Raw genomic sequence first — 17,705 nt, 5'->3', positions numbered from 1 at the left:
ACCATATCGGACTGACGGAGTTTCACTATTCGGTTCCACCGACTTTGGCAAATTGTGTGTAATAGCTAGATTTTGTGTGGAGGCTATATATACCCCTCCACCCCCTTCTCCATTAAAGAGAGAGCCATCAGAACGTGCCTACACTTCCACTACTCATTTTCTGAGAGAGAACCACCCACTCATGTGTTGAGACCAAGACATTCCAATCCAACCACAAGAATCTTGATCTCTAGCCTTCCCCAAGTTGCTTTCCACTCAAATCATCTTTCCACCATAGCCAAATCTGTGTGAGAGAGCTAAATGTTGGGGAGACTATCATTTGAAGCAGAAGAGAAAGGAGTTCATCATTAACACACCATCTATTACGTTTTGGAGAGTGGTGTCTCCTAGATTGGTTAGGTGTCACTTGGGAGCCTCCATCAAGATTATGGAGATGAACCAAGGAGTTTTTAAGGGCAAGGAGATCGCCTAGTTTGTGAAGATCTACCCAATTGAGGCAAGTCCTTCGTGGGTGATGTCCATGGTGGGATAGACAAGGTTGCTTCTTCGTGGACCCTTCGTGGGTGGAGCCCTCCAAGGACTCACGCAACCGTTACACTCTCTGGGTTGAGGTCTCCACCAACGTGGATGTATGATAGTACCACCTATCGGAACCACTCCAAAACTCTTCGTGTCTCCAATTGTGTTTGGACACTCCAATCCCATCCTTGACTTTCTTGCAAGTTGCATGCTTTACTTTCTGCTGCTCATATACTCTTGTCATGCTTGTTTGAAATGTGTTGTGAATGTTTAAAATTGTGCCTATCTCCAACATTAACTTGCAAAACTTAGAAACTGCTACCTTTACTTGTTGAGGGTGTAATCACCCCCATGTATACACCTCTTCTTGATCCTTTCAGCGAAACACAAGAGAAACAGAGAGAGAGAGAGAGAGAGAGATCCAATCTGGAGGGGTTCTCGCCCCTCCGCCACTATGCAAGCCATGGACCAGAGGGGAAACCCTCCTCCTATCTAGGGGTGAGGACAAGGAAGAATAAGAAGGAGGGGAGCTCTCTCATCCCCTCTCCCGGTGGTGCTGGAATGCCGCTGGGGCAAGGATCGTAACGACGATCTACACTAACAACCTCACTACCATAGACACCAATTTTATCCCCCTCTATTCAGCGGTGTAACACCTCTTCTCCCCATTGTAATCTCTACTTAAACATGGTGCTCAACACTATATATTATTTTCCAATGATATGTGGTTATCCTATGATGTTTGACTCGATCTGTTTTGTCCAATTGGTTGATTGATGATCGTGATTGGTTTGAGTTGTATGTTTTTTTGGTGTTATCCTATGGTGCCTCTGTGTCATGCAAGCGTGAGGGATGCACATTTTAGGGCATTGCAATATGTTCATGATGCGTTTATAGTGAGTTGCGTGAGTGACTGAAACACAAACCCGAGTAAGTGGGTTGTTGCGTATGGGAGTAAATAGGACTTGATACTTAATGCTATGGTTGGGTTTTAGCTTAATGATCTTTGGTAGTTGTGGATGCTTGCAAGTGTTCCAATCATCATTGAATATGATCCAAGTATAGAAACTATGTTAGGTCATGCCTCTCCCTCATATAAAATTGCAACAATGATTATGGGTCTAGTTATCGATTGCCTAGGGACAAATAACTTTCTTGTGACAAAAAGCTCTCTACTAAAACTAACTTTTATTTACTTGTTCTTTATTATCTTGCAAACCTATCCCTTTACAGCTACAAAGTACTTCTAGTTTCATACTTGTTCTAGGTAAAGCAAACGTAAACTATTCCTAGAGTTGTATCAGTGGTTGATAGAACTTGAGGGAATATTTGTTCTACCTTTAACTCCTCGTTGGGTTCGACACTCTTGCTTATCAAGAAAGGCTACAATTGATCCCTATACTTGTGGGTTATCAGCCCCCGTATCGCACACACTGACGAGGCGACAGTTTAAGAGTCCATCCCGGAAAGGGGGTAAAAACCATTTTGTATAGCACGTAATGGTACCAGTGTTCCAGCGTATAGTAGTTGTTGTTGGCCCTCAGCCTCTTAAAATGTGCTAGTTGTTACTATGTTAAGTATCCAGATATGGACCATATGGTTGTCAAAATTCTTAAGTACCGTGTTACCAAGATCCGCCATTTGTCGAATTGTGTCACAACTATATATATGTTACTCAAATAATGTTAGCCAAGTTCTTCAATTTTCATGGAAAGTATTAGTATCATACACAGTTCATTCATTTTAAGCATGTGTGTAACACCCCAAGATTGTTGGGACTCAATTTTTAACATATCATACTTTTACCTTGATCTAGTTCCATGTGGGTCCCATCTTTTATGGCTTCAACTTGTGTTGTTTTGATGCTTTACTTATTGCATTGCCATGCTCATCATTGTCATATTGCATTTGGTCATTCATGTTGTTCTCTTGTGCATTGCCCATAATATGTTGTATGTTGCTGTCATTAATGTGTGTGCATCACCCCCTGCCATCTCTCTCTCAAACCATGCAAATGCATCATCACCTCCTTCCTTCTTCTCTCTTTCATGTGTTTGCAAGTGACATTATTACCTCCCCATTAATGTTCATTTGTTCCCTATAAATCTTGCACCATGCCTACACCCTCTCTGTCAAATTTCATCCCATCTGGACTTGTTTTGGTTGGGTTCAAAAATGTCCCAAGTTCAAATTTTATTCAAACTTGTATTTATTTTTCTACCTATGAAAATTTCCAGAACATTTAATTCAAATAGTGCATATTCCCAGGAGCTCACAATAATTCTTATCTTAGCTTATTCCCTCCCTAATATGCCTGTAATTTTCCCCTTTATAGTTATCTGCCTGAAGATAACTAGAGCATGAAAAGAGGAGAAACTGCATTAGCAGTCGCAGCAGCCCAGCCGAAGCCCACTTGCCTGGCCATCACGTAGCTAGCGCACGGCCTCCTTTGCTCTCCCTCATGTGGTAATCCATGATGGACACCCACTCCAGGCCCGCCTGCAGCGGCCATTCCCTTCCCCTTTTTCTTCCTCCTCGGGCCACCTCACCCTCACAATAGAAGTAGAGGAGGAGCACACATGGCCATCGAGCCATCTAGTCGAGTTGCGTCCCCTCTTATAAAGCCGAGCCCTGTGCCCTAGGGTTTCCCCTTCCTCCTCCCTATCCTCCACGCCGCCGCCACAAGTGGGGCACTCCTCACGTGCCTTCTTCCGCGCCTCCAGGAGTCATGCCCGCTGCGCCCACGAGCTTGTTGCCAGCCTAGCCCTCCGTCGTGGCCTCCCCTTCGTCGACCGGTCTCTGGAGAATGCTACCCCAGATCCATTATAACGTCAAGCCACGCCCAAGGATCGCCAAGTCAGGATACCTCCCCATCGTCCTCTTCCTCTCATGCTTCACGGATAATATCATCCCCAAGTTCAGAGCTTGCTCTGGTCGCCTCCAGCACGTCTCCGTCAACCTCTCCATGTCCTAGGGTGAGCCGGGTAACACCCCTCCATCGTTGTCTCTTCCATGATGTATAAACCCCCTTAGGAGTCGACCAATCAATATCGTTCCCGTGCTCTTGGTGCTCCGGCAAAGTCTGTAACTTTTGGGTAGTTCCTGTCGTTGTCGCGACTAGCCATGTGCCCCTCGCCGCCTCGTTTTAGCCTTGCCTCAGCGATCGCGCATGCACGCCCCGCAGTGCAGCAGCCATGCGCACACTCCCTGCCTGCCTTGGCTTGCCTGACCTTACGTACCCGACACGAGCTTGAGCTCGCGTTCGAGCACCCCATGCGTGCGACCTCCAAAGCCACTCCGCTTGCACACCCCGGCTCCACCTTCAATTTCTGCACCCCCTCCGGTGAACCTCTGCTCCGGTGGTCGCCGTTGCACTCGCTGGCAGCATGATCTCTCTTCTCTCCCTCAGGCATGACCAACCAGCCCTTGCTTGGAACTAGGCCAAGAGGCCTAGCACCCCTTTCTTGCCACAAGCGCAATAGCAGCGCACTGGTTGCGCCCCTGCTTCCCAAACATAGACCCACTGTCATACACCCACAAACCCACTTTTTTATTTTTTTAAATAACCCAACGATTTGTATTTCTGGAAAGTCCCCAGTGACCTAATCTAGCCATGACCATTTCTGGTCCTTCCATTTGTGGATGTTTCCTTTTCTGTGTAGTTCGATATGAGGCAGTATATGACTTACGGTATTTCTGAGAATTTTCCTATAGCAACATATACATAAGATATATCATTTTGGGCTAGAAGACTCTAACTAATCCATTTGTGCCATTAGTTTTGTCATTTGAGCAAGTTTTGGAGCATCTCATATTTACACAACTTGTTGTTTTGTTATTTTTGTGTGAATTTTTGCAATCATCATAAGAGAATTCTTTGCACATGAATGGGAGCATAATGATGCCATATTACTGCTAGAATTTATTTCATATTGTCACATGTACTGAGGTGACTGCCACAAGTTTGTTAACATGCTAAGATAATATTGTTGTGTTCTACTTGTTGAAATCTTCCAAGTCTGAAACTGCCAGTAATAAAACTTGCCTTATTGTCTTATTGGTTCCCACTGATCTATAACAATTTTCAACATGATCAGTAAACATGTTTTGTTATGCATTACCAGTACATTCATGCCATGCCTTTGTTAGCATGTAATACTAATGTGTCACGTCGTAAATTTGCCCTAAATATGGCATGATGATGTTATTGTCAGTTTTACATTGCATATTGTTTTGCTCACCGTTTGAGCTGCATGCATCCGTTTTCGATGATATTTATATCGATTTTAACCGAAATCTTCCAATCATTCCAGTGGTATACTTGGATCACCATGATTCTGCCCATATCTGTCGGTGTTCTAGGAATGGGGGTCCCCAGACTTGCCTGCCTGCGGCCTGCGGAGTGGCTCAAGTGGGGGCCCAACGCAGCCCAGCTTCATCAGCTCAAGCTCAAGACCCTCGCGAGGGGCCAAGCCTCACGGGGCGGACAACAGGAAGCTTCCTCAGGAGCAGCCTCCTCAGGCGGGTTCGCGAGGAGGCGGAGAGATCAAGGCAGGGTACCTCGCGAGGAGCCCATGACGCAAGCCATGACGATCGAGACCAGGTGGGCGCCAGGCGGGCGCCAGCCTGCGCAGTGTCCTTGTTTCCCCTTTGGTGCAAAGGGGGCAAGCACAGGCCAAGGCATCAGGCAAAGGTTACCATTTCGGTGAGACAGGACCAAGACCAGCAGAACGGCAGGATGGGGGTCATCGTGGAGCCCAGGACCGCGTCATCGTCAGACCCTTTGGCAGCCGAAGACCAACTTTAGTTAGGATAAGTGTACCAGATGTTCCCCTTCAAAATGGCCAATTGTTGGCGCCCTTCCCGCTCATTATTTCGGAAGAGGCCTAGGTCCTCCCTCTATAAATAGGACTAGCCACCCACAGGGTAGAGACATCTAGAGACATCGAGAGAACAGATCGAGCAGAGATAGAGGAGACCGAACTCACCCTAGAAGTTCATTGCACCATCAGCCCCTGATGTCGGATTTCGGGTTCCGGCAGACCCTTGAGGTTTGAACACTGGGGTGCACGCGGAGATCACACCTCCAGCCTACCCATGTCTCACCGCCTCGCCAGGATCTAAACTACACAAAGAACACCATTGTGGTGTAATACCCTACTCCAGTTTGTGGTGTGGTGGATTGCCTCTGGGCTGATGTGGAATAGTACAAGGGAAGAACAACCTCGCGAGGGTCTGTTCTTGGCTGGTGCGATGAACTGCTAGGGGGAGTTCAGCCGCCTCTCTCTCTCTCTCAGATGCGGATTTCCTCCTCCTTCCCTGTGGGTGGCTAGTCCTATTTATAGGCGAAGGCCCCGGGCATCTTCCCAAATATTGAGTCGGAAGGGCGCCAACAATTGACCATTTTGAAGGGGAACATCTAGTACACTTATCCTCACTAAACTTAGTCCTCGCCTGCCAAAGACCCTGACGATGACACTGGCTTGGGCTCCACGATGACCTTCGGTCTGCCGTCCTGCTCGTCTTGGTCTTGTTGCACCGAAATGGTTGCCTTTGCTTGATACCCTTGCCTGCGCTTGCCCCCTTTGCACCAAAGGGGAAACAAGGACTCTGCGTAGGCCGGCGCCCGCCTGGCCTTGGTCGTCATGGCTTGCGTCATGGGCACCTCGTGAGGTACCCCGCCTTGATCTCTCCGCCTCCTCGCGAGCCAGCCTGACGAGGCCGTGCCTGAGGAAGCCTCCTGTCGTCCGCCCCGCGAGGCTTGGCCCCTCTCGAGGGTCTTGAGCATGTGTTGATGAAGATGGGCCGTACTGGGCCACTCCTTGAGCCACCCCGCAGGCCGCAGGCAGGCAAGTCTGGGTACCCCCATTCCCAAAACGCTGACACCTGAGGCAATCCACCACACCACACACTGGAGTAGGGTATTACACCACAATGGTGGCCTGAACAAGTATAAATCTCGTGTCCCTTGTGTGTTTATCTTTCTTGCTTAGATCCTTGCGAGACTTTGCCGCGTGAGCTGGTAGGGGAAAGATCTTCGTGCGCACCCCAGTGTACGAACCTCGAGGGTCTGCCGGAACCCGAAATCCGACATTTGGCGCGCCTGGTAGGGGTGCGCCAGAATCTTTCTTCCGTTAGTCATGCGTGATCTTCCGCCGTGTCCATGGCTGACGCTCGTCGATCTAGCACCAAGCGTCGGGCTGCTCTCGCCACCCTCGTTGCCCAGACGGCGCCCCTCGGCGGTCACCCTCATCGTTCCCCGTCGCCTGCAGCCAACGCCGCCACCGGCTCGATGGGGAATGAGCACCAGTCCTCTTTCCAGCATCCTTCGGTGTGGCGCGATGGCCGCACCGCCACCCCGTCACTGACCCCAGCCGGTTCATCGTCCCACGCCCGTCGCGCCCCCACGGACGCGCATGCGGCGCTGCTCCTGGCGCGTGAGCTCCTGCACTACCATCCTAGCGATGACCTCTACGAGGACTGGCTCGCCCGCATCGCCAGGCCCATTAGCGCCGCAGGGGGATCCCCTGCGCTGTCCCTCTCGCTGCCTCGCCCTCCATCCTGCGCGGGAGGCGAGGATCAGGAGGTTCCTCCGCCGCCTCCTCCCCAAGAAGGCGCCCTGACCCCAAGGCGTGCGGCCCCAGGACGAGACCCTCCGTTCCCGGCGCCTGCACGACAAGAAAGGAGCTGCCAAGAGATCCCTCGTCCCAAAGAAGGTGCTCGCGTGCTCCCAGCACAGGAGCGCCGTGACCGCATCCCTGCGCCGCCACGTCAAGACCCCACACTGCTCCAGGCAGCGGTGCACGAGAATCCCCAGGAGCAAGCCCCGCATCAGCAGAGAGCTCCAGTGGTCACTGCAGGCTGCCGCGCCTTCACCGCCGAGCTGCGTAGCATCATATGGCCCGGCAAGTTCAAGCCGGACCTGCCTCCTCGCTACGACGGAACTGCCGACCCCGCGGAGTTCCTCCAACTCTATGAGCTGGGCATCGAGGCTGCCAACGGGGCCGAAAAGGTGATGGCGAATTGGTTTCCCATGGCGCTCAAGGACGGTGCCCGCACCTGGCTCCTGAACCTGGCTCCCGGCACGATCTCTTCCTAGGACGAGATGCGCACCCGCTGCATCGCCAACTTCCAAGGTACTGGCGACCAGCCACCGGCCATGAGTGACCTGCGCCACATCAAGCAACAGCCAGGAGAGACCCTGCAGAAGTACATCCAGAGCTTCAACAACGCCTGCCTCAAGATCCCCAGGGTGACTAAGGAGGCCATCATCTCAGCCTTCTCTGATGGCGTGCATGACATCAAGATGAAAGAGGATCTGGCAATCCATGAAGACCTATGCAGATCACTGGAGCTGTTCGACTTGGCGACCAAGTGCACCAGGGCTGAGGAGGGGCGCCTCTCCCTCCTCGAGCTTCCGGCTACCGACCCAGAAGAGAAGAAGCCCAAGGTCAAGGATGTGAAGCACAAGGGGGCTGCCATGCTCCCGGCAAAGCTAGACACCAAGCGAGGCAGGGATCAACCTGAGTCATCCAAGGGCAGCCGATACTGCGTGTACCATGACCTCCACACCCACAACAACAATGAATGTCAAGAGCTCAGGGCTGTGCGAGATGGCCGTATAGGCCGACGTCCCGACCGCAATGACCGGGGCTATGGCCGAGGAGGAGGAAGAGGTGGAGGACGATGGGAAGACCGTGGCCCTCGCCAAGGGTGGCGTGACTGACCTCGGGAGGACCGCTGGCAAGACAAGCCTCGCGAGGGAGGTTGGAAGGATCAGCCTCATGAGGACCGCCCTCAAGGACACGCTGGCCTCCCTCCTCTACCACCGCCGCCAAGAAGGAATGAAGACCATCACCAGGACGAGGGGGCTTCCAAGAGCCGCGTGCAATCGCTTGCATCCTGGGCGGTGCTCAGGCCCCAGCCTCTCAGCGCATCTTCAAGCAATTTACTCGCGAGGTGAATGCAGTCCTCCCCAAGATTGAGGCCATGCGCCCTCTCAGGTGGTCTGCGTGTGCTATCATGTTCAGCTCAGCGGATCAGCTCAAGTGTGCAGCAACGGCCGGAGTCCTCCCGATGCTTTGTTCCCCAGTCATCAGCAATGTGCAAGTCACCAGGACACTCAACGATGGCGGAGCTAGACTCAATGTCCTGTCCGTCGAGACATTCAACAATCTCCAAGTGCCATATGATCAGCTTCTGCCAACCAAGCCTTTCTTAGGAGTCACTAACGATTCCACCGTCCCGATAGGGCAAGTTCGCCTTCCTGTCACCTTTGGGCAGCGCAACAACTACCGCACCGAGCTCATTGACTTCGATGTCGCCCATATTCGCCTGCCATACAATGCCATCCTCGGGTACCCGGCTCTGGCCAAGTTCATGGCAGTGACTCATCACGGCTACAATGTCCTCAAGATACCAGGAAGCGGTGGAATCATCACAGTGCCTTGTGAGGAAAGGGATGCAGTGTGTTCTCTTGAGCGTGCCTTCCAAGCCGCGGCAATCGAAGACCCAGATCACAGGAGCGGGAGGCTTCCAGAGGCGGTCCCTATGAAGAAGAAGGCTTCACCTAGCTCGAACACTCACAAGGCAGGAACCTCCGGAGGCGTTGCGTCAGCATCCACACCCGTTTAAGGGGCTCCACACTCTGTCGCATAGGAAGGCGCGCCCGGCGCTCTCCTCGGGCTTGGCTCATGGGCTCTGTCTCGGAGAGCCACTGACTTTGCCAAGGTCACGAGGGAGGTGCTCGGGCACCACTTGGAGGCGTGCTTCAAGGCACGTTTCCCTCAGGAAGGCATGAGGCAAGGAGGGCCAAACCCTCAGGAGTTCATCGCGCGGAACATTCAGGAGCTACAGGAGTCAAGAGGCATGCGCAGCAGCCACCGCCTACCCGCCGTAGCCCCACATCCCGACGAGGATGGTGGGTTGCGCGTCTGCATCGACGTACCAGGACTCAACCGAGCCGCGTCTCAGGAGCGCCTCTGGCCTTCGCGCGTGGGGCGTTGTGAGGGTTCACCTCACAGCTACGTTCGCATGCCCTTCGGCCTATCGAACGTGGCTGCTGCCCGCCAGCACCTGATGAGGAGCATCCTGGAAGCTTAGGTGGCAAGGTACCGCGCATTCCTGGAGGAGATGGAGATGGACCTTCAGGAGCCGCCCAGACCCCTGGAGCCTCCCGAGGCTCAAGGCTCCGAAGGCTTGTGAGGGTCGGCTCCCTCACCGCGCGTCATCCACTACTTCAGCAGCACTTCATCCCCGACGGTATCAGGTGACATCTTTCAAAGTTCCATTTTCAGCTGGGAGCACCCGCAGGGCTGCATCATTCCCAGGTCGCATGGGTCCGTCCCTACGGCATGTATCCGTTTTGCTTATGCTCTTTACCTACCTTGTTGGGGGCACCCCTCGGGCTGCATTATCCCCAATCTGCTCGGGCCTGACCCAGCGGCGTTTTCCTTTTTCTGCATCTATCTAAATGGATTTGCTCCTTCATGCTTAACCTGCTTGACTAAGTCACCTGCTCGATTGACACCTACCTTTGGAGACGCTCGCTCTGGCACGGCACTGGCGCACAGGTCCGTCCCTGCAATGCCGAAAAATCTGAGTGGCTCAGCTCTGGCCATGGCAGCCCCGCAAGGCGCCACCTCACCAGGCCCTCAGTTCCCCACTCACTCCCTCAGAGCGACCAATGGTTGGCTGGCAACCATAACGACAAACCTTGTTTCCCCTCGTGGTTGATATGCAGGACCCATTCCAGGAGTAACGCTGGGGGCATCGCGAGCCTTCTCTCCTTCTCTCCGGCACGATCCGTTCGTGTGTTAAAAGGGGGGCGCCTGAGCATCGCGACTCATGGGCTCTTACTGGCTCTCCAGCCCTCACTCCCTGTCCTTGACCCACGGCATCGCGACCTGTTATACCAGCGGCGGCTGAGCTCGCTCGAGGGACGAGACCTGAGGACGTAGACCATTAAGGAAAGTGTGGGGGAGAGGGAAGAAGCTCGCGAGGACCTAACCCAGCCACACCTCATCTGCCGCCATGCAGGCCCGGCACTTCACTGGAGGCCACTCCAAACCTACGAGATAAGTCACGTGAAAAACTGATTCGTCTCGGCGCTAAACCCTCGCCTAGTGCAGCTCTGTCACAGCAACGTTGCCTGTCTTTCTTGCCTAGCGGAGGCTGCTTGAGCGCTAAAGGGGACCTCCTGAGCATCGCGATTCAGGGGCTCTTACTGGACCTCGGGCCGCTCACCTCCTCGCCTTGACCACGGCATCGCGACCTGGCATACCAGCGATGGCTGAAGCCTACCTGTGGACCGGGACCTGTCAATGTAGAGCAGTAGAACCTCGTGAGGGAAGAAAGGGGGAGCTGAGCCGGGACAGGACAAGCATCTCGCATCGATTCATACTAGGGATATAATATTTACAAAAGACATGGCCAGCGCCTTACATACCCTGCGGGGTGGTACTTCGATTCCTCGCAGGGAACAAAAGGTGCTAATCCTAGGAAGCGCTAGCTTCACGCACCTCCGCAAGAGACACCATCATCAACAATAGGCCTTCAGGCACCGGCGCCAACCCCATCCAGATCAGTGGCGTCGGCGGCCTGATGCAGCTGCCCTGCTCCGGGAGCGACGAGAGCTCAGGGGCTCGTAGCTGTCGTCGCTCGTCTCCGGAGTCGCGTGAAGCTTGGCGGAGTCGCTGGACCCTCTGGCTCCTCCACTGCTGCCAGAGGAGCTGCCGGGGAAGCGGTTGGCGGGACTGGTCCTCGCCACGGTGATGCCCTGGCAGCCTTTCTCGGGGCAGCATTCCAGCCGGCGTCCTTCCGCGTCAAAGACCTTGAAGAACATTAGGGAGGCGCCATCGCATTCGAGGTGGATCATGAGGGCGCCCCCTATCCGACACACCTGGGCGATCTCGCCCCAGCCATGGGTCATAAAGACCTTGCCCGGAGCGATGACCTCGACCTCCGCTCCAGTCGCAGGGGTGCTGCAGTCAGCGTGCTACAACCAGAGCTCGAGAGGCCCCCTCGGTGGGATCTCGAAGGTGAAGGAGGGAGGAAGGTGAATCCAGGATCGAGGAGGCATGGCGGCGTGGAGCACAAGCTCGCGAGAGGAGCCCTTGGCGTGGACTCCAGGAGGAACGACGCGCACCACCGTAACCCATCGGCGTCGACGGTGGCGTCTCCAGTTTCACTCGGCGCCTTCTTCTCCAGGGCCCTCGATGCGGTCGTACAAAGGCAGCGGGAATCTAGGTGGCGGCCGCTCATACCAGGGCCTCGACATCTCCTTCCCGGTGCTCTCATCTCGACGGCAGAGGACTAGCCGCTTCTTCGGCGGAAGTGGGTCGGGACCCTCTCGGTGGGCCTTCCCCTTCTCTTCTGCAGAAAACCGGCGAATTGGTACCATTGGCGTGATGTGAAGCAAGGGCGGGGAGGAAGAATAAAGGAGTAGCAGGGAGAGATGAACTGGAAGGGCTCACACCGTTCCGTACTTATAGCCGGAGGAGGCCAACCGCCGGCCTCCACGATCGAAGGTAATCATGACCCATTTTTGCATGCAGGGACTTGTCAAGTCGTGCGGTTGCCGAGGGGTCGTCGGGATGCGGAGACGCCCACGTCCAATCAATCACGATGCGGCGCCCAAGGCCGCAGGCTATTGGGGCCCACGGCGCTTCGCACTTGCCCAGCTTCATCAGCTCAAGCCCAAGACCCTCGCGAGGGGCCAAGCCTCATGGGGCGGACAATAAGAAGCTTCCTCAGGAGCAGCCTCCTCAGGCGGGCTTGCGAGGAGGCGGAGAAATCAAGGCAGGGTACCTCGCGAGGAGCCCATGACGCAAGCCATGACGCTCGAGGCTAGGCGGGCGCCAGCCTGCGTAGTGTCCTTGTTTCCCCTTTGGTGCAAAGGGGGAAAGCACAGGCCAAGGCATTAGGCAAAGGTTACCATTTCGGTGCAACAAGACCAAGACCAGCAGAACGGCAGGATGGGGGTCATCGTGGAGCCCAGGACAGCGTCATCATCAGAGCCTTTGGCAGCCGAAGACCAACTTTAGTCAGGATAAGTGTACCAGATGTTCCCCTTCGAAATGGCCAATTGTTGGCACCCTTCCCGCTCATTATTTGTTAAGAGGCCCAGGGCCTCCCTCTATAAATTGGAATAGCCACCCACAGGGTAGAGACATCTAGAGACATTGAGAGAACAGGTCGAGTAGAGAGAGAGGCGACCGAACTCACCCTAGCAGTTCATTGCACCAGCTCAAGAACAGCCCCTCGCGAGGCTGTTCTCCCTTTGTACTGTTCATCATCAGCCCCTGAGGCAATCCACCACACCACACACTAGAGTAGGGTATTACACCACAAGGTGGCCTGAACCAGTATAAATCTCGTGTCACTTGTGTGTTCATCTTTCTTGCTTAGATCCTTGCGAGACTTCGACGCGTGAGCTGGTAGGGGAAAGATCTTCGTGCGCACCCCAGTGTTTGAACCTCAAGGGTCTGCCAGAACCCGAAATCTGACAATATCCATTTTGTCTTCACTGATTCCATCCTGTTGATGTATCTCTTGTTCTCATAGTACCGTAGCTCCGTTCTTAACGTTCTTCATATGCATTCCCAATTAGGATTGCATGTAGAATATGTTCTTGCCATGCCATGGTTGTTTATTTGGATGCTTGTTCTTCTTTGGGTAGTACCAAGAGATGTGTTCGAGTTCGAGGACCATGTTGAGTACGTTCACGATGAGCAAGGTTCTGAGACCACTTAGGACATTTCAGGCACGATTGTCATTACCCCCAATATCACTACTATCTTTTCTTGCGACTTGTTTGATTGCTATCACTATGTTGCACTACCTAGCACTTCATTGGCAGCCTCTTAAGAACATCAAGCAGTTTCGCAGCTTCCTTGGGCATGCAAGCAATTGTAGAAGATTCATGGAGAACTTCTCAAAATTGCTAAGCCTCTATCTAACCTCCTCCAGAAGAATATTAAATATTCTTGGACTCCAGAGTGTGATGTTGCCTTCAAGACACTCAAGGAGAAGCTCTTCTCAGCTCTGGTCGTTACTCCTCCTGATGAATCCAAGCCCTACCAATTATTCTGTGATGCATCATTGCAAGGTCTTGGTGGTGTTCTTATGCAAGACAAGAAAGTTGTGGCTTATACTTCTCGGTAGTTGAAGCTAAATGAGAAGAACTACCCCACTCATGATCGTGAGTTGGTGGTAGTTGTCGATGCTTTGATCACCTAGAGACATCTATTGTTGGGCAGGCAAGTTGAAGTCTACACCGACCGCAAGAGATTGAAATATATCTTAACATAGCCCAACCTAAATCATAGGCAAATTCGTTGGGTCGAGATGATCCAAGAGTACAATGCAAGCATTGAGTACACTTTAGGCAAAGCCAATGTGATCGAAGATGCTTTGAGTAGAAAGGCATATTGCAACAACTTAATTATCAAGCCTTTCCAGCCCGATCTTTGAGAAACATTCCACAATCTCAACCTCCAAGTTGTTCCTCAAGGCTTTATTTCCAACCTTCATGTCACTCCAACTTGGGAAGATCAGATTCGTGAAGTGCGACTCCTTGATACTATGGTGCATAAGGTGAAAGATGGTGTTGCCAAGGGACTTGCCAAATATAAGTGCCATCGCATTGATGACGGAGACACTTTGTTCTTTCAGGACCGGATCGTGGTTCCAAAAGGTAATCTCAGGAAGGTCATAGTGAATGAAGCTCATAACTATCTCCTTCCCATTCATCCAGGTAGTTCTAAGATGTACCACAACCTCAAGAAGACATATTGGTGGACTCGCATGAAGCGAGAGATTGCTCAAATCATGAAGGAATCTGATGTCTGTTGCAGAGTGAAAGCAGAACACCAGCATCTAGCAGGACTCCTCCATCCCCTACCTATTCCCGAGTGGAAGTTCGACCATATCGAGATGGACTTTGTCACCGGGTTTCCCAAGTCCAAGTGAGGGAATGATGCTATCTTCATTGTCATTGACTAGCTCACAAAAGTGGCTCATTTGCTTGGAGTCAAAGAATCTATCACAACAACTCAGTTGGCAGAGCTATGCACCTCCAGAATAGTCTCGTTGCATGGAGTTCCTCAATTGATCTCCTTAGATATTTGAAGCATTTTTACTTCCAAATTTTGGGACTCCTTCCAGAAGGACATGGGCACCAACATCCGCTTCAGCACGACCTTTCACCCTCAAAACAAGTGGCCAAGTTGAAAGATTCAATCAAATACTTGAAGATATGTTGATAGAGTATGTCGTCTCCTTCAGCATGAAGTGGGAAGATTGCCTCCCGTTTGCCGAGTTATCCTACAACAACAGTTACCAAGCAAGCTCGTGCAAGGCCCCTTTTGAAATCCTATATGGCAGAAAGTCTCGTACTCCTCTCAATTGTTCCGAGACCGATGAGCGCCAACTTCTTAGTAATGACTTGATCATAGAAGATGAAGATATGTGTAGAGTCATCCATGAAAACCTCAAAGCTACGCAATCGCACCAGAAAAGCTACTATGACAACAAGCATCGTGACTTGGCTTTTGAGATTGGAGACCATGTCTATCTCCGAGTCTCTCCCATGAAGGGCACTCAACGTTTCAGTATCAAAGGGAAGCTTGCCCCAAGATATGTGGGTCCTTTTAAAATTGTTGGCAAAAGAGGCGACCTTGCCTACCAACTCGAGCGCCCTTCAAACTTCTCAAATGTGCATGATGTGTTCCACGTGTCACAACTTTGCAAGTGCATCAAGACGCCCGAGCGCACTATCGACTTCAAAGAAGCTGACCTCCAAGAAGACTTATGTTATCACGAGCATCCTGTTGCCATTCTTGAAGGAACGAAGGGCAAAACTCGGAACATCTCGATCAAGTTCCTCAAAGTTAAGTGGTCTCACCATTCTGACTGAGAAGAAACTTGGGAACGTGAGGGTCATCTCCGTTTCGAATATCCCGATTTCTTTCATTCTTAGATCTCGAGACGAGATCCTCTTGTAGTGGAGGAGAGTTGTAACACCCCAAGAGTGTTGGGTCTGATTCTGTAACATATCCAACTTTGACCTTGATCTAATTCCACGTGGGTCCCATATTTTTTGGCTTCATCTTGCGTTGTTTTGATGCTTTACTTATTGCATTCCCATGCTCATCATTGTCATGTTGTATTTGGTCATTCATGTTGTTGTCTTGTGCATTTCCCCTAATATGTTGTGTGTTGCTCTAGTTGATGTGTGTGCATCACCCCTTGCCATCTCTCTCTCAAACCATGCCCATGCATCATCACCTCCTTCCTTCTTCTCTCTTTCAAGTTTTTGCAAGTGACGTTATTACCTCCCCCATTAATGTTCATTTGTTCCCTATAAATCTTGCAACATGCCTACACCCTTTCTATCAAATTTCATCCCATTTGGAATTGTTTTGGTTGGGTTCAAAAATGTATTTTTCTATCTCTAAAAATTTCCAAAACATTTAATTCAAATAGTGCATATTCCAGGAGCTCATAATAATTCTTATATTATCTTAACCCTCCCTAATCTGCCTATGATTTTTTACTCTATATTTTTTTACTTGAAGATAACTGGTGCAGGAAAAGAGTAGCAGCTGCATTAGCAGTTGTAGCAGCCCAGCCAAAGCCCACTTGCCTGTCCAGCCCATAGGTAGAGCCTGCCCTCCTTCGATCTCCCTCGTGTGGTAATAAACACTAGACACCCACTCCGGGCCCGCCTGCAGGGACCGTACCCTTCTTCTTTTTCTTCCTCCTCAGGCCACCTCCCCCTCACAGTTAAAGCACAGGAGCAGCACACTTGGACACTGAGGCAGCCAACCGAGCCGCGTCCCCTCCTATAAAGCCGAGCCCCGCGCCCTAGGGTTTCCCCTTCCTCCTCCCTATCCTCCGCATGTCCGCCACAGGTAAGGCACTCCTCACATGCCTACTTTCGCACCTCGTGGAGTCATGGCCGCTGTGGCCACGATCTCGCTACAACCTAGCCCTCCGCCGTGGCCTCCCATCCATTAGAAAGTCGTGGGAGAATGCTGCCATGGATCCATTCTCATGTCGAGCTACACCCAAGGATTACAAAGTCCGGCTACCTCCCCATCGTCCTCTTCCTACCCTGCGTCACGGACAACATCTTTGCCAAGTTTAGAGCTTTCTCTGGTCGCCTCTGGCAGTCTCCCTCAACCTCTCTGTGTCCTAGGGTGAGCTGGTAACGCCCCTCCATATTTGTTTCTTCCCATGACGTATAGACCCCCCGTAGGAGTCAGCCGATCCATATCTTTCCCATGCTCTCGGTTCTCCGGCGAAGTCTGGAACTTTTGGGTAGTTCCTGTCGTTGCCGTGACTAGCCCTGCTCCCCTCGCCGGCTCGTTTCAGCCTTGCCTTGCCTGCCGCACATGCATGCCCCGCAGTGCAGTAGCCATGCGCATGCTCCCTACATGCCTTGGCTCGCCAGACCTCGCGTACCCGAGATGAGCTCGAGCTCATGTTCGAGCACCCCACGCGTGCGAATTCCACAACCGCTCTGCTTGCACACCCCGGATCTGCCTTCAATTTACGCACCCCCACCGGTGACCCTCTCCTATGGTGGTCGCCTCGCGCTCGCTGGCAGTGTGGTCTCTATTCTCAACCTCCGGCAGGACCAGCCATCCCCTGGAACTAGGCCAAGAGGCTTAGTGCGCCTTTCTTACCACAAGGGTAGCAGCAGCGCACTGGTTGCGCCCCTGCTTGTCAAACGGGGAGACTTGGGTTTGAATCCCAGGCGCGCCCCTTTTATTTTTTCTTTTCTTCTGGCTGTTTCTATGGCAACCGGGCCCTGCATGTCATGCACACACGCACTACACCCACTGTCATACACCCACAAACCCACTTTTTTTAAATAACCCAGCATTTCAAATTTCTAGAAAGTCCCCAGTTACCTAATCTGGCCATGACCGTTTCTTGTCCGTCCATTTCTGGACATTTCCTTTCCTATCTAGTTCCATATTAGGCAGTATATGACTTGTGGTATTTGTGAGCATTTTCTGATAGCAACATGTACATATGATATATCATTGTGGGATAGAAGAATCTAACTAATTCATCTGTGCCATTAGTTTGGTCATTAGATCAAGTTTTGGAGCATGGCATACTTACACAACTTGTTGTTTTGTTATTTTTGTGTGAATTTTTGCACTCATCATAAG

The sequence above is a fragment of the Triticum aestivum genome, chromosome 4B (genome assembly GCF_018294505.1).
Source record: "Triticum aestivum cultivar Chinese Spring chromosome 4B, IWGSC CS RefSeq v2.1, whole genome shotgun sequence".
Taxonomy (NCBI): Eukaryota; Viridiplantae; Streptophyta; class Magnoliopsida; order Poales; family Poaceae; genus Triticum; species Triticum aestivum.
Note: the sequence above shows the minus strand (reverse complement) of the source record.